This window comes from Acomys russatus, chromosome 6, assembly GCF_903995435.1.
Source record: "Acomys russatus chromosome 6, mAcoRus1.1, whole genome shotgun sequence".
Taxonomy (NCBI): Eukaryota; Metazoa; Chordata; class Mammalia; order Rodentia; family Muridae; genus Acomys; species Acomys russatus.
This window is the reverse complement of record NC_067142.1, coordinates 81,832,728-81,850,884: the sequence shown is the minus strand read 5'-3', so window position 1 is coordinate 81,850,884 and position 18,157 is coordinate 81,832,728. Positions and strand designations below refer to the sequence as shown.

General features: G+C 44.2%; 1 protein-coding gene across 4 annotated transcripts in view; it reads right to left on the bottom strand.

Annotated features, from left to right (window-relative positions):
* The window catches only part of Esrrg (estrogen related receptor gamma), a 565,698-nt gene that overhangs the window by 411,190 nt on the left and 136,351 nt on the right, over positions 1 to 18,157 (bottom strand). For all 4 annotated transcript variants that reach the window (XM_051148111.1, XM_051148110.1, XM_051148112.1 and 1 more), the window contains exon 2: positions 14,645 to 14,730. The gene's annotated coding sequence lies outside the window, so the exon portion shown is untranslated. The remainder of the gene's footprint in view (positions 1 to 14,644; positions 14,731 to 18,157) is intronic.

Below are 18,157 nucleotides of genomic sequence, written 5' to 3'. Positions count from 1 at the left end.
GGCGGTCCAGGAAAGATGCTCACGGGTCCCACTCTACCATCACTGCACCACCAGGCAGTGGCCATATTTAATGAATACATCAGAAGGTTTAACTCAAGGAGCAAAGAAGGTAGACAATGATTTATGTTTACCCGAGGGGGAGATTATTTAGCTTTGCAGGAGCTTTGAAAATGAGGGAGTCCAGACCTATTCAGATATGCTGTGGTCCCTCTCCAAACACGCTGGAAGGTAAGCCTTAAGCTCAGTGTCCCCTCCAAAGCCCCAGTCAGGGACATGCTGCAAAGCGTGTGCCCCTGTGATTGCCACTGCAGCGAAATGACTAGCTTGTGCCCCTCAGCCTAATCCCGAGTATTGTCAGGGATAATGATCAGATGATACTTCACCCACATTTCCAGGCTAATGTACAGATTTCCAGTGACTAAAACAGAACAGCAAAAGCACGTCCCAGGGCAGCGTCTCACCAGACCCCTAAGGGCCCATCTGGGCTGAGCTAACAAGGGCTGGTTCCCAGACAAAGAAATTCAGGCGTCACAAGAGCCTCTGTCCAGCAGGCCCTTTAGCCCATAAAACTTCAGTTTCTTCCCACTCATTCCGTAAGCAAAAGATGTGCCCGTTAGAGCAGATATAATCAAATCCAGCCTAGAAGGAAAATCTACACAAAGCTTCTCCCAATCAGGCTGTGGTCCACAGGGAAAAGTGAGCCACATCTCATATACAAGGCATCCTGTTGGCTGTCCATAATTAAAACTTTCGTTGCCATGGCAATTCAAGGAGGACTGTAAATCCAGAGAAGGCCACTATGGTGGCTTCGTGCTATTGTTGCTATTGTTTGTTGTACCAAGTGCTAGGCCGTATGTGCCCACGTATGCATATATGATGCACGTGTGGAGGGCAGTTGACAACTTCTGCTGTTGTTCCTCCGTAGCTCCTCCATCCTCTGTGCATTTTGAGACAGTCTCTTGTTAGCCTGCAGGTTGCTGAGCAGGCCAAGCTGCCTAGCCAGCAGGTCCTGGGGATCCCCATTTCTTGCTACTGAGCACTGGGATTATAGGTAGGGGGTTGGGTTGTCATGCCCACTTCTATGAAGCTGAAGGAAAGAACTCGGGTCCTTGTGCTTGCAAGGCACCCAGTTGGATTTCATTCATGGCAGGGCAGGTGCGTGACTTGGGCAAACATAATATGTGCCCAAGATTCTGCTTTCGGCTGTGCCATCAAGCACCCCCAGCAGTCAACAGCGAATCAGAACCGCTACCTTCCCATGTCTAGCTGCACTTAGCAGCTCTCTCTGCACACCCCGAAGTTACCTTCTCTGCTATCTACCCCTTTCTAAAGTATTATACTCAAGCAAGAATGCCAGGTCAAGGAACAAGGCCACTTCCTGAGCCATCCTCTCAGGCATGAAGAGCCGGTCTCACTCAGGGAAACAAAGACTCCTTGATGCCGCTGACTCCAACAGGATGGCTAAACAGCTTTTATGACTGTTGTCATATAAACATGTTGAGACCAGAACTCAGCAGTCACCCCCAGGGAGACACCAACCTTCTGCCTTTGTAAGGTTATCCTCAAACACAGAAGAGTACAGTCTGAGGTTTTATAGCTGTGGATGGGTGTGTGTGAGAGAGACGGTGGGGCTCCCTCTTTTCCTGGTTCGCTTAAAGTGATCATGCTATGCAATGTTCTAGATCCCCTCAGGATAAGGGCAGCATAAGCAACCCCTTCACCTTGCTTTTTATGAACACCCCAACGTCCAGCACACTTCAGCTAGATAAAAGCCAGGATGAACAGATCTGTGTTTCTCAGACTCATAGATCTGAAGGTGCTAACACCCAGAATACCCACCAGGCCTCAGGGTGCTGCGCCATAGGTCTGCACACACTGGCAAGACACAGGCACAGATAAGCGTGCCCAGAAGCTTGGATGGCCATATCCCATGTTCAAAACTCAATGAAAAACAGATCTGTCCAGAGGCAGAAACCCGAAGGAGGCACAGGTATATTCTCTGGATGGTCTGTGCCTTAACCAACTACTTAAATCAGAGAGCCACCATGGGGGAATGCAAGGCAAAACAATGACTTCATGCTGGGTGCATCCAGTGTCTCCATAGGACGCTTGAGAACCACAGGGGTGAAGGAACCTGCCTCCTTGGTGATCATCTGAATTGGATCCCTCTGGAAGTAGAGAACAGATCCCTGCAAGCTGTTCACACATACTCACACACAATAAACAAATATATGAGATAAAAACGTTTACATTAAAAAGCTCATGAAAAGTAGTTTCCTTTATTTTAACTTGCGAGATCTGAGAAGGCCTCATGCTGGCCACGATAGTTCAGAGATTTTGAGGTGGGGGAGTATCACATTTCTTTTAATGCTAGGACAGTGGTTCAAGTTGTTGAAAGAACTGTATACTATTTCCCTTGGGGGGCATCTGAAGGTACCACTAGAGGTGACAAAAGGATCTTGAGGACTGAGGCAGAGAAGAGGGCTTTCATCCGGCCAGTGAGTTGCACGTAGAAGGGCAGGAGCAGTGCTGGACCCTGTGGATGGGGAAGCCTTCTCCCCTGAGTGGGGCTCTCAGCAGGGCCTGCCCCCACCACTGTGCTAACTGGACACAGTGTCCCACTGGAATACAACTTGTTGGGGAACTAGTATGAGAGAGACTTTTTCAAATAAGCTTTACTAAAAAAAAAAAAAAAAAAAGACTAAATGCTTAGAAATGGCAACCTCCTCCTTTTCATTCCAAAAGCTTTCCAAGCCACAACCTGCTGGTTCTGTTCTCCCAAAACAAAGTGAAAATCTAATACCAATCCTGGAAATTTATAGACACTTCTCTCTTTCTGAAAAGTACATGAATAGTGTATATACACTCTTCAAAGGCTCCATTTTTCTCTTTTGTAGCAAAACGGCATGAGCCTATGGGAGAGTGGAGCCTGGGGCAAAGTTCTTCTTGGCTTAGAAGGCACCTGCTAATCACCTGCAAGCAAGAACAGACTACAAGGGAGGCAGCCCAGAGCCCACCCCTCAGCACCCTGAAGGGCAGGGGTTAAGCGGAAACAAAGTGAGGGAAGCGTTCTTGGCCTGAGGGGGTGCTGCAAAGTGACCAGTGAGACTCCCCCAAGGGATAGATTGGAGGGGCTGGCAAGAGGCAGCGGCAGAGGATCAGAGGCAGCTTGAAATGGGCCAGAACGCCAAATGTCTGAAGCAGAAAGAAAGAAAGAAAGAAAGAAAGAAAGAAAGAAAGAAAGAAAGTCACTTCCAAGGAAATACCTTGGGAAGTTACATGCTTGCTTGTTATACAGAGAGGTTGAGAGTTTCATGGGCTTGGCATGTTACAGGCTCCTGTTTACCTGTCATTTTCAGAGACAGCTGCCTTTTCAATGTAGAGTGTGGCTGTGAATCTCATATTGGGACTGTGAGACGGGTAGGGAGAGAGTGAAGAAAGACCCTGCTTTGTAAGAGGACCCAATGAAATAGCTTTCCTACCCTTTAAACCAGGAGAAATTCTGCCAGACAATCCAAGGAGTGTTTAAAGGCTTAGGGCAGAGCTAAGAAGCTGCCAAGAGGGGCTAGAGAGAGCCTGACAGTGAAGAGTACTTCTTGCTCTCCCAGAGGGGCTCCCAGCACCCACATCAAGGCTGCTCATAACTGCCCATTACCCTAGCTTCAGGGGATCCAAAGCCCTATTTTCACTGCTATGGATATCCAAATACATGTGACATATGCATGGGTGACTGCGCACGTGCACACACGCACACACACACACACACACACACACACACATTGGGTTTCTTTTCTTTTTTAGAAAAGTACTGAACACAGTTCTCATGATTAACAGCAACACTGGAAGTCTCATGGGATGAGTTCACTAACCCTTTTCCAGGTGCTGAGAAGTCAAAAGAAGAAAGGAACCCAAACTAGTTTAATTGAAAAGAAGAAAATCTTCAACATAAGTGACTGCTACCCACTGTTCCCTGTGAGAGGTGATCAATTACACACACACACACACACACACACACACACACACACACACACACACACACACATATATATATATATATATATATATATATATATATATATTCATTAGCTATAAGGTAGACATTGGCCTATCTTTATGCATATAATCCCTGATAGACTGTAACCACGCTGCTCTCCCACCCCTCTTTCGCACAGTGTCTCTCCTTACCTGATTTCTTCACCCTCTCCTGTCCATCTCACTCTTCTACTTTAAGAACAGGGAAGCATAAATGAATTGAGTGCTCATTCCTTTGCCATCACGGGAACTGAGTGCCCTGCCTCTTCACGCTAAATCCATCATGACCTTACTGGAATGGCTTTTCTTGGCCTCTTGGTTGTTTCTGACGACTTTGCCAGGCACAGAGATGATTCCTAAGTCTGCTCTGCCCTTCCCTGCTGGAGCCTACATGCCCTACCTATCCCAAGAGACTATACTGCATGATGAACTGTGTGTTTTAGCATTCAGAACAATGGCCCCCTGGGGAAACAACCCAAATGCCCATCAATCAATGAATGGGAAAACAAATCATGATAGAATATCATTCCACTTGAAAAATCCGATCCTGATACCTATGAAAGCATGGAAAAACCTGGAAGATATATTTAGCAAAAATAAAGCAGACAGAGAATGGCAAATACTATCTGGGTGTAGTCACATGAGGTACCTAGAATGTTCATTGTAGAGGCAGAAGTGGCATGGTGTGTGCCAAGGGCAAGAAAGAAACATATAAGTGTTACTTTGAGTTTTTGTCTAAGATGACAACACAGGTCTACAGACAGCTGTTCATATCCTCTACACACCATGTGAATGGATTCAGTGCCACAGAACTCTATAGATTTTTACCTATAAAAGGAAAACACTAGGATGGGAAGATGGTTCGTTGGTAAAGTGCATGCCTTGCAAGCTTGAGGACATGTGTGATCCTTGGAACACTCAAAAATGATGATGGGCATAGTGGAATGCTTATAACCCAAATCCTAGAAAGGTGGAGACAGGAGACAGATTCATAGGGCTCACTAGCCGGCTAGCCTAATCCATTGGCCACGCTTTGTGAGTATAAGGAAGAGAGATAAGAGACCCTATCTCCCAAACAAAACATGCTGTCTCCGAGTAATGACACCTAGGGCTGTTCTTCAGCATTCCTTCTTTTTAAATATCCATTGGTCATTTACTCTGTGTCATGGAGAGTACCAGAAGATAGGACACACTAGAACTCATGGACTACAAGAGACAGGGAACAAGTTAGAAGTAATGGGACATCACATAAAGTTGAGAAGTATTAAATGACTGCATAGAAGATAATGAAGACCGGACTTGTGGGGGGGGTGGGGGGGGCATGGAGTGCCAAGGTTGGGGTGGCGTGCAGGACACAGGGCTTGGAAGGAAAGCTTTTCGAGCTGAGATGTTGGCTTCAAATAGAAGAGAGGTCAAAATTAAGAGCATGAAGACGAACATTTCAAACAATGAGAAAAACAAAAATGAATAAAAAGATATCAGAGGTGGTTTGGCTTGACTGAAGCTTCAAAGAGCCAAGAGGCATGCATCAGCCTAAAAGAGGGGCACAGTTGATCATGGAGGCGGGGCACGCTGAGAAATTACATTAAGCCTATTAGACTATTTTCCATAAAAGCTGAATGAGAATTTTGGACTGGGTCCCCCCTCTTCCTTCCTCTTCACCGGTGCATTCAATTATAAAGAGGCTAAGTCCGAGAGCCCTGTCCAAGTACAGCTGCCTTGCCAGCAATGTCATCACCGGGTGTCCTCGCCCTCCCTGAACACCTACCACTCGTGCACACTACATCTCCTGACCTCATCCGCATCATCAGCTACGACGACGATGCAGCTCATGGGAGACCTTGCTGCTTCGAGGCACAGCAGCCCCTTGCCACCCACCCACCCCCTACTTCTGAGAGACTCTGCCAAGTTCATTATGTAATCTTCCTCTCTGACTCACATCTCCTTCCTTTCTCTGACTCACTTCTTCCTATTCATACTCATCCTTTTCTCCTTTCATCTTTAATCTCTCTTCTAATCTGTTTCCATGTAGACAGCCCTGAATATCACTCTTTTCCACTTCATTCTGCCTACCGCCAATGTGGTTCACTGCGTGTACCAGGTGATCCACATATCCATCCCCTGAGCATTTGTCCCCTGTCCTTCTGAGCCTTCACTTGAATCACTCTCTGCTCAAGCCTCCATCTCTGACTGTCAGAGAAAAACTTTACTTTCTGACTCCATGGTCTGTGTGCATCCCCTCTGTCCCTGTCTGCTCTGTACCTGGGTCTCATTCACAGAAGTACTCCGTCCATAAGCAGACTTTGTTAGGGAAAATGAAGGACTTCGCTGTGGTAAACAAGCAAGGACCAACCAAAAACAGTAGAATATAGTTCTTGTCATTCCAGAAAAGTTCCAGCTCGCTAACATGCAGGGATAGGGCACAACAGGCCGAGTTGTCTCTGGTGCGGTATTAAACCATACTCAAGTATGCTTCAGCAGCCAGATTTTTCCTTACAGAACTCGTCAGGGTCAGCTGCCAGAAGGAGACATGTAAGGCAAGCCTTGAAGAATAGCTGAAGTTTTAGAAAGCCTGAATTGGGGCTGGTGAGGAGCTGAAAGTAAAAGACGGGAAAAAACTGCCAACCAGGAGTAAGGAAAATAACAAGCAAGGTCCCTGGAGATTGTTTTGTAAACCAAGGCAAAAGACTGTGATGGGTTAATGCAAAATTTGTTGCCAAAGGGCTGCCAACTATGGGAAGAAATAAAGAATTTACATGACTACTGTGGGGATAACTGGATCATGGAGGGATGCCATTTTGGTTGGAGCCAACATGGAGGACTGACAGCTAAACAGCAGAAGACCCAGTTCACTTGGGATGAACAACCTATCATCTGGTCCTAAGAAACTAGAGGAAGGCAGTGGGATTAAAAAAAAATACATTACTTAATTTATTGTACATATTTAGTGAGTACAGTGTGATAATTCAAAACAATTGTGTAAGATTCATCTTAGCATCTTTTCATGTTGCTGTGATAGAAATATCATGAGAAATGCAACTGAAGGGAGAAAGGGCTTACTAGAACTCAAAATTCAAGGACACCGCCCACCCTGAAGGGACAGTCAAAGTGGCAGGAGCTCAAAGCAACTGGATAGACCAGGTCACAATCAGAAGGCATTGAGCAATGGATGCTTGGGGTTGCTCATATATTCCAGGATCCCAGCCAAGGAATGGAGCTACCCACAGAAGGTGGGTCTTTCCAGCTAAATGCATCAAACATAATCTTCCCCGGGCATGTCAGAGGCCATGCTGCCAAGCCATTTTAGGTTCTGTCCATTTGAATAATCGACACTAACCACCTCAAAGGTGTAAAGGCCAGATTGAGGTAGGTGCCATTTCCATCTCCCTGTCGCTAACTCGGGTAAGTGAGGACTTCTCTGGGGCACTGGATGTTACAGCTGACATGCACACTCTTCCCAATTCCCAAATTAAAATCCTTCTTCCCTTTGCCTCTGCCCTAGTGAGGGCAAATGTTTCTTGTCCTTTATTGTGTGGTTTCACAAACCCCACTCTCTGCATCCTTTTTTCTTATGAGCTTAAAGTTCCTTTTCTTGGCCACAGAAGCAACACTCATTTTTGCGGCAAGTCTGAGAAAAGAGTTATACACGTTATCTCTCATTCTATCTCTTTGGTTTGTTTTTGGCGGTGCAGGCATCTAGCACCTTCTATACTATGGGCAAGAACACTATCACTGAACCAAATTTACTGGTGACTCTTCCCTGCTCTCGAAAGCTGATGGACTCTGAAGTGCTCAAGTGCCCCTGGCTGGCATCATCAGAATTGTCTGATATCAGGAGCTCCAGCTATGCCCCACCGTCTCAGAAGACTATCCCCTGGGTTAGTCACTGAAAACATCACTTGGGCCCTGACTACTCAATTCAGATACTTTTATACTATAAAATTCATATCTACCAGGTGCACTGGTGCAGACCTCAAGGACACAGAAGCAGGTGGATTGCTGTAAGTTCAAAGCCAGCCTGGTCTACAAAGAGCATCCATGACAGCCAGGACTACACCCTGTCTTGAAACAAACAAACTCACATCTACAACTAGTCTACAACCAATAGGAATCAAGGACCATGTTGAAAAAAATGTATATAAAAGACTGAAAATGACATCATTTCTTTCTTTCAGGAAAAACTAATCTAACAAAAAAGAGAGAAAATTATATTACAAATACTCCCCAACATAAAACCATATTTAACTACTATCCTACAATGAAAAGATATACAAGGCAAAATTAAGGGGTAAACATAAAGCAGAAAGACATTTATCTAACACATTAAATATAATTATGTATTTGTTTGTCCGTGTGAAGGCAGCCTGCCATGGTACATGAATAAGGGTCAGAGGATAATTTTTAGGAGTCAGTTGGTCCCAGGGTTCAAATTCAGGCCATATAATTGGCATCAAATGCCTTTACCCAGTGGACCACCCCACCACCCAATAACAATTTGTTTTTAAAAGGTGCTAGGGTTCTTAGTATATAAGAATGCTTCAAAAATTAATAGAAATGATAACTAGTTTAATAGAAATAAAGTTGTCCAGGCAATATCAACATGTAAATTAACAAAAAGGGTTCAAGCAACCAATAAAAGTTACCAAACATATTCAGCTTAATTAAAAATTTTAAGATGCCAATACAAATACCTGAAGATACCACCTCTAAATAGTAAACTTGAAAATGTGTTCTAAAATATGGACTGATAGAAAAGCTGATAGAAATATAATTTGTGCAGTTTCCTAGGATTCATTGACCATTTTTTATAGAAGTGAAAATAGAGACTCATCTTTGCTCAGAAATCTTGCTTTGGATATCTATTCTTTACCTATAATTATACTAATAAAAATATGTATTACTACCATTACTAGAAGCAGCAAAAAATAAATAATAAAGAAGTTAACTAAGTTATTATTTCAATAAGAGGATTGTCAAATTATATAGGTCAATTTGCAGGGATATTGCCTGTGGAGGCAAGAAGCACGTCTCAGATGCCCTGGAAATGGAATAACAGATGGCCGTGAGACACAAAGTCGGTGTGTGAATCAAACCTGGGTCCTCCGCAACCCACTGGGCCACTTCTCAAGCACCTCTGCTATACTGATTAACAGTGGCCCCCACCCACGAAGTAATTCCACTTGGAAAATAGACTGCAAAACGCCCCTCATTCAACAAGTCTTTCCCACAAATGATTCATAATATTTCTCTGTCTGCATCTCTTGCCCTTCTTCCCCATGTCCACTTTTCTTACAGGTTTCATATTTCTTCCCGAAGTCTAGTTTCCATAAAGTTGTCTTTGTTAGCTCTTGCCCTGGGATGTCTAGCCTGGTCCACCGATGGCTTTCTCTAGCCAGGGCTGCGTTCTTAGTGTAGACCAACGTGCTATGGCAGTTTTATTGCTGAGAGTCCTCATCAACCATAATCCCACACAACTCAGTGTTTCTTGGGCACCTATGGTGCCTCTGTCCTAGACTCATGTCCCTTCTTTCTGCCCCCTTGAATGAAGTCTGTCTGCCTTACAGTGCCTTCTTCCAAGACGACAATACTTGATCTGTCCTTTCCTAGATGCATCCTTCTAGTGTCTTTGGAGAACCCATCCATTTAGCACCATAGCAGCATACTTTAATATCCTCACCACGGACTGCTGCCTTCTGTACCATCCTTTCTCCAAACTCCAGATTAGTGTACATTTGTTTTTGTCTTTAATACCCAGGCTGGCCTTGAACTCATGATCTTCCTGTCTCTGCCTCCTTCAGCAAATCCTACTGCCATGTGCCACCACAACCGGCAGAGTACATTTGTTTTACTGAGAGATCAATTGGGGGAAACTATTAGGGCTTGTGGCGTATTTGAGACGGGTTGATATTTCAGCTCTAGTGTCTGCTGTATCCCTTAGGTTAGAAAACAACTGTTCATTCACCACAAGTCAGCACAGCAAATGGCATTCATATGGTAAGCACAGTCTACTTGTTAATGGAAGAGATATTTCTGAATAGAAAAATTAGAGCTCTATTAACTAATTTCATAGCTAGCTTAAATTATAGATTCCTTGTCAATGTCTGTAGAATGGACACAGAACGGACGAGCCTTGTACCCAACCTTGTACTCAACACTGAACATTCCCATCTCCCCATGTGTTCAGTATCCCCACAGGCACACATCAGCTCCTCAGATTTCAACAACTGGCTGTCACACAATTTAATGAAACGCTGACACAGTATAATAAACACACACACACACACACACACACACACACACACACACACACACACATACACTGCCTCACAACCTATAGGAATGAGTTTCATTTTACATATCAGCCCGAAGTTCATGGCTACCCAGAACTTTGGTCTGACTATAAATTGGAGTCTTTTTGGAACTCCTTCCCTGATGCAAGTAATACATTAGGGCAACTTAGAGTACACTGGGAAGTGTTTTCCCTGCATGCTTTATTAGTAATGATACTACAAAGGCTTCAGAGAAGCAGCAGATGAAAATGCATTGAGGTGATGTGCAAAGGGCGCAGAGCATCAAGCTCCAGACTCCTGCCCTCCCATGCCCTCCATGTGCTCTCTGGACCTCTTGTTTCAGGGCTTTTTGGTGGTGCCTTCCCCAAGGAGCTTTGACAGGTTTTTGACTCTACCTCCAGCTCCTCTCCCGCATCTTGAAGATGAGAGGTGAAGCTGAAAGTCTCTGTCCAAGCTTCTGTGCATGGCTTGTCTTCCTGGAGAGCCACTCTTGCCCAGGAGCCCAGGGCTATTATCAGTGGGGCAAGAAATGCTCTCATCCAATGGGAAATCCCAAAGGATTAGAAGCAGTATCAAGAATGGGTACTGAGCCGCAACACTAATTCTCACCATATGTCACATTTCCCAGGAACTCTTGAATTCCTGCACCTTACATCAACAGCTGCACTGAGGTGGCCCTGGGACAGACAGGTTGATGTGCCAGGGCACTGTTTCTTAGAAAGGAGATATTGTAAAGGCCTGATGCTCACAGGGCTTTAATGCCCAGGAGCACTGCCTTTGGGACAATAAAGAGGTGGATCACTTTATTACAATGCAAGTAAGAATTTGGAGGTCCCTGCTGGCACATGTGTAGAAGCATTGAGAGTTTACAGTGCGCACATGCACACACACACACTATTTTTATTAATACATATGTTGTCAGATCATATGCTTACTATAAACATTTTGCATTTCTAAGTGTTACGGCTACAAACTGAGAACTAATTTATTATAAATTTTTCTCATAAAGTTTGGGGGGGGGGGTGATTTGCCCAAGAAGAGCTAATTAACGGTTTCCATTGTGCCCTGGAAATCCTGGCTCACACTAAACATGCAAGGCTTAGCACTAGGGGCAGATCTTGCAACTCACACATACACTCATCAAGATCAGGCCTGTTATCCCACATCATTTCTGAAATCAGAGGAAGGACATCACACCGTCATCACTGAAACCCATCCATATTCCCAGGGCGCATATCCCGTGTGTCGGAAATTCACAGAGAGGCATTCTCCAGGGTTCCTGAGACATCCATGCTAGAGATAAGCCACACTCCCAGGCTCCAGTACCCATGACTCTTCCCTTTTTAATTGGCACTCAGGTTTGCCTTGAGAGTGAAGCATATTTTCCCCAAGCGTCTATTGGTAAAACATAGCTCAGATTTTGTAGCTGCAGAGCCAGCGTCAAGCTTTTCAGTTAACTCTCAGTCACAACTAAACAGCACTGAGGAAGTCACTAAAGATGGAAACAATAAAAACAGCCAGGAAGGGCAGGGGGAAAAAAAAAAAAAGATTGCCAAGGTATTCTGTCTCAGCTTGCCACTGAAGGTATTAAAATACCAATGATACAAAAATAGCCGAGCAATTATGCTTAAGAGGTGGGGAGGGGAGGGGAGCCACTCCCTGGCTTCACAAGCTAGGTGGCTGGAGGGTTCACAGATTACTTGATCAGTTGGTTGGTGAAGGATTAGCCCTGGAAGGTCGGAATTAGTGACTAGAGTCCTGCCTCCTCTGAATAAAATGTGTCGTCTCCTCTCTCCCACCACAGTGACAGATGATATCTGCTTCCTCCCGTGAGTTTTGAATTTAAGAGCCACTGAAGCCCGGCAACACTATATTCTGGCTCAAATGAGCTGAAAATTGCATTCAATTTGAATTTCAAAACTGGAGGGGAGGAAGGGAGGGAAAAATCCCCTCAGCCCCCATCAACCATCCACACTTTCCCCTACTTCCTCCTGCATAGCCAGGGTTCTGCCAGGCTGGGGACCCAAAGCCCAGGAAGTATTGCAGGACAAAGAGCATAGCTGGAGTCCTGCCCAGTCTGAGTTTAAAAATAAACTTCTAATCGACAGGATCAAAGCAGACCTCACTCTTACGTACATGCATAATGCAGAATGCAACCCTCCAAACAAATAGATTTATTTCTCTTTTCCAAACTCAAACTGGCCTGCTTCTGTTTTATTTTTTGTTCTGTTTTTTCTTTTTCTTCTTTTTTCTTTTCTTTTTTCTCTAATGTGCTCTGGCAACAATAAAGGTGGCAGTGGAAAACTTCACAAAAGTAAATTATTTTCTAAATGTAATTCCTGGGCTGGGAAGATGCTTCAGGGGAAAAATGCTAGCTGCCCAAGCATAAAGACTCCAGTCTGAGTCACCAGCACAAATGCAAACTGTCATGTGTAGGAACCTTAGTCAGTCACGGGGGACATGGAGACAGGAGGAGCCCCCGTCTTAAAAAGTATGGTGGAGAGAGACTGAAGATTATCACCAACCATTCATCGCTGGCCTCCACACAGGCAGCAAGCATGTTGAATCCATCCCTACACACACGCACACACACCACACACACACACACACACACACACACACACACACACACACACAGAGCATTTATTCATATGCAGCTCATATAAGGACTTCTTCCATGATTTCTACCTTTTTACCTGCCTCACAGTAAAGTAGAGGTGTTGTCCAAAAGTCTGGTGAGAAACCGCTAACGTTTTTTTCAAATCAAGTCATATTTGTAAATCTCTATGAGAACTGTTATTTAAAGCAATCTTGTGATAAATACTTTATAAAAGCCTACTTTTAATGTGAAAATAATCGGTCCTTTTTTGCAGAAGCACAGCACGAATGAATTGGAAGCACACTCGAGCTTTCTGAAACAATACCTATAATTTCAGACAAGGAGATTTAAGTGCAAACAGTATTTGATATGAGAACGATACTACACCAAGCACCGTGTCATACTACAGACTCATGGGACTGAAGGGTTTGGGGACAGATCTCCGTAGGAGTCTGACCTGCACAGAGCAAAGGCTACCTTCCTTCCCATCCACTTCTAAGAACGGAAAGCTATTTTCCCACCCCTGAAACACTGTCAATCTGTGAACGAAACAAACTCAGGTCTCATACGAAAGTAATTCTACTTTAGTGCCATTTTCACACTAAAGCCAAAACCTGTTGATCATGTCTGCCATGCTCCAGGAAGTCTCAGGAGCAAGCACCACAGAGAAGAGCAGGAGCAGAGTGGTCACCCATCTACATGCGGGAGCCGGGTCCTAGCTGGCCACACTGCGCATGCTCAGCAGGCACTGGGCTACAGGTAGTCCACCACCGCTGCTGCTTCTACCTGGAGGAGGCAGTCCATGGTTCACTCTGCCAGGGCTTTTCCTGTGTGAGAAGAGGGCAAATCCTCACCCCATCCCTGTGAGCCTCCCGTAACAACCATCACTGTGTGGCTCACAGGTCCAAGGTAAGGCGCTGCATTCAGGACACCAGCAAAGCAATGGATGGTGATCTGTGAAATCTATGGTTTTCCTTAGAAAAATGAAGTGAGATTAAACTCAACCTTAATTCATAAAAATACCAAAGCACTCAGTAGATAGTGAGTTTGTAATGAAGCTTAAAGAAGCTGGGAGCCAGAGAGCTCTGTCTATCACAAGCACAGGACGAGATGCACAGAAAAAGCAATATTTTGTACTCTGTACTCTCCCAAAATACAGAATTCAGAAACAGGCTGACCTTGACAATCACATTTTACAGGTCAGCATAACTGACCGGGGCAAGGAGGGCACAGCCTGGCCAAGGAGCCCCGTGGTCCCTGCCACCCGTATGGAGTGACATCGACTCATCAGCACACACAGCAAAACGAAGCACTTCGGGGAGCCTTAAAAAAATGTTGCTTTGGAGCCAGGCATGGTGAGGCACGCCTGTAGTCCCAGGGAGAGAGGCAGGGAAGATCTCTGCGGCTTTGAGGCCAGCCTGATCTACATAGGGAGATCCAGGCCAGCCAAGACTACATAGTGAAACAGGGCTACATAGTGAAACTCTACCTACTTTTTAAAAAAATGCCCTTTTTGCATTTTAAAAGATAAAACAAGGAAAACATCAGACCTTTTGGTTGACCATGTCATTGGCTATCAACTAAATTCTCACCGACACAGCACAACATAATAGACAAAGATATCAACGGGCTGCTTAGCCCTCGAATGTGTGTCACGGGGCATAATGTCATGCAGATTTTAAAAGAACATCGACATCTCCCAGTCTCCTGGGGAAGGCCTTACCTTTCAAACTGCAACAGTGTTAGCGGAGGATGCTTTCCTCACATCTTCATCATTTGAGGTCGTTTCATTGATGAACCAGCAAATAGCTTTATTCATTTATGTGATACAAGCAAGGATCCAACCCAAAAGAGGAGGGAAAAAAAAAAAAAAAAACAGGAAAAAGTGAGGTCATTTTCTTGGCCACTGCATTTAATAAAATCCCCCAGGCAATAGAGCTAAGCACACATTAATAGCTATGATAGTATGCTGAGCCTCTAGCAAGTCTTTGATTTTCCTATATATATATATACTCAGGGCTGCATTAACACTCCAGAGAAGAAATAGTCCTCAATTTTACTTTAGTTTTCTTCCTTTCCAGCTTTCTTGGATTTATTATACTTCTATTCCTCTCTTATTTATGGTGAATGCACCAGTAGGGGTTTCAAAGCATTTCCCATTACAACACCCACGTGCAACTTTTGGAAGAAAAAACAAACGTCCTTTCAATACCAGTGGACTCAGTTGACATCAGCCTGAAATTGCATGCATTTCTCCACACCTGGGGCTTTGTTTTTTATTTGGGAACAGATAGAAAGGCACAAGTTTTCAAGGTAACTTCTCAGTGAACAAAAGTTGTGTCTCCAAGTATGTCCACCAAAGGAAGCTTGTAGGTCAAGTGCCGTTAAATTGCTTGTATTCTCCAGTTTTGACATAGAAAGGAGACCATTACGTAGGACTTGACCCCTTCCCAATCATTACTGTTACATGCAAGAGCTATTCGCAGCAACAGAGTGATGTAGACTTACAACTCATGGAAGGAAAATGAAACAAATCTCATAACCAATAGGTGATTGGATGCTCCTAATTACTGGCTGAGTGTCCGGCCTGGTACAATGATCTATACCAATGTGTAGGACAACTTAGTAGCCAGATGGCACTGGACTATTCTCATGGGGGCATGAATGTGCTAACTGTAGAGCTTAGGGGGGAACATTTTAAGGAGGTGTCTGCGTTGCCTTCAGAAAACTGCTAAGCCTTCACTGGGACACCCTTCAGACACAAAGTCTTCCACCCACACCACCCTGCACAGCCCCTGCTTCAGACCTGCCTGGCAATGATGGGGTTAAAATTACAATGCATGACTAAAGACCAAGATTGAAGCTTCAGTCAGAAATTCTCCTCAATAGCCTGAGGCTGTAAAGTGCCCAGTTGGAAGTATATTTGCTTTGCTCTGAGAAAGTATTACGGTACTGGGAAACAAAGGTGTAATTTTGAAAGAAGCTTTTGCATAGGTTGAGAGCAGAAGATGGACGAGGACCAGAGAAGAGGACATGCTCTGGTATAGGTTGGAATTTGAGAGGGAACAGAGTCAAGGAAGGAGGCTACTTGGCAGAGAAAACTAGAGTATTTGCAGTGTACTCATGAATGAGACAGGAGGCAGGAAACACGGGTGTGAAAAATCCAACCCTATTTATTTTCCAGGATTGTGAGCACAGGGGAACTGCTGAAAAGCTGTAATTTATGTGAGTGTAAGGAAACATTAGGAAAGATCCCACCCCAATGGCACAGCTGAGTTAGAAGCCTGGGGAAGCTAATTTGGATTTGTGCTTTTGAGGAAAGCCGAGGAATAGCGGGGACGTGGCGCAGGTGCTCGTCTGAGCAGTTACACTGCTATCTGAACATGCTGACCATGGCTGTGCCAACATGGCTGCAGAATTCAAGGTAGCATGTTGAAATCATGTTACTCGGGCCAGTGAAATGGCTTGTGGGTACAGGCTTTAATCAAAAAATCTGGTGAACAGAAAGTACAAAAACACAGAAGGAAAGAAGAGATTAGGCAAGGCTACCTCATGGCCCACACATATAGTCCTCTCACTCCCACCCTCCTTTCTTCCTCCTCCCCTCTCTCACACACTCACATACACACACAAATAATAATAAAGATAACAATATTTTAAAATTTTAATAAAATATACTACTTGCCTAGAACAAGAACTGTTTGTGGGGCTAAAGAGAGTGAAGGACAAAATAGGTCAATGGGGTTGAAAAATGATCAAAGAACATTATAAATATGGTGAAAACATCATTATTGCTATAAATTAAGTGTTAAAAATAATAAAATGTAGTATTTGTCAAGCCCCATTTCTGAGACTGGTGAAGTTTCAAAAACATTTATGTTATAATGATGGCTTTGGGCACCAGGTCTTGGATCTCATGTACATAATGTCTCTAAGTGAGAGAAGATGATGGATAGAAGGTTCTAGAAATAATTTTTATTCATTTTGTGAAACCTACTTAATAAAATGCAATCTAATTCCCCCAAATAAATTCTGGATTTAAGGGTGATAATTAAACAATATGAGTAATTTCTTAGTGAACTATGAATGAGATATTGAAGAAAGGTGAGAACAATAAGACCCTGTAGGGAGTTTTCAGAGTTCCAGTCACAAAGGCTAGGGATGGAGCTCACTGACTAAAGTGCTTGCCTAAGATACACAAAGGCCTGGGTTCTACTCTCATTGCTGCATAAACTGGGGATGGTGGTACATGGCTGTTATCCTGTACTCACAAGGTGGAGGCAAGAGGTTCAAATTTTCAAGGTCATTGTCAGCTCTATAGTAAATTCATGGCCAGCCTGAGCTACATGCTTCTGTGCCTCAGAAACTATAAGAAGAAATTGAGGAGAAAATCAGTGAGTGATTGGATCTGGTGGGTAACCTAGAACAGTCACTACCACTCTCCTCACCTGGTTTCCTGAATCTCAAGCAAATAGAAAATACAGACTGGAACGCACCAGTTTTATAAACCAGAAATCCCCTGAATCTAGGAACTGTTGAGATTGGATGTATGAGCTGACAACAAGGAAGTGATTCTGGGAGCCAGCACTAGTAGATGCACTGGCTCGGATGTGTATTGTCAGGGGACATCTTTCATATCCCTTCCAATATGAATAGAATTACTCCACTCTCTCTGGTTGTCACACGTCACAGTTGGAGATCAAGCATCAGATTGCCGCCTTATGCCACAGAATATTTTTTACACTGTATACAGATATAAATGGCCACAAAGCCATTGACCCAGGACAATGTATTTTCTTGTACTATCTCCTCCTTTACCCTAAACCACCCCTTTCAGGGGCCTCTGAATTTTGCGCATACTTCCTTTGAAAGAGAAGTACCTCCTCACCTCCAGAGGGGAAAAGCTGGTGTTAAATCCCTAGTCTGTGCTAAGAATGGACATGCCAAAAAATGAGAAACCACTGGATACATCATAGTCCTGATATCATTAGCATCACAGTCAAAGACAACATACTTACCCTTGGGGAAATCCCATGTTAAACCCCTCTCACAACACTAAGTAGCCTTGTAACCTACTTCCACCCAAGCACAAAGTCTGAGTTCTCAGAGCAGCAAATGGACAGCACATGTAACAGTACTCTGAAAGAGGGAATGACTGTGCTTCCCCCATTCCCTCTGCATAGAAATGGAGTACAGAGGGAGACAGCAAGAGGCCAGTCGCAGTGCCTCAGCCTCC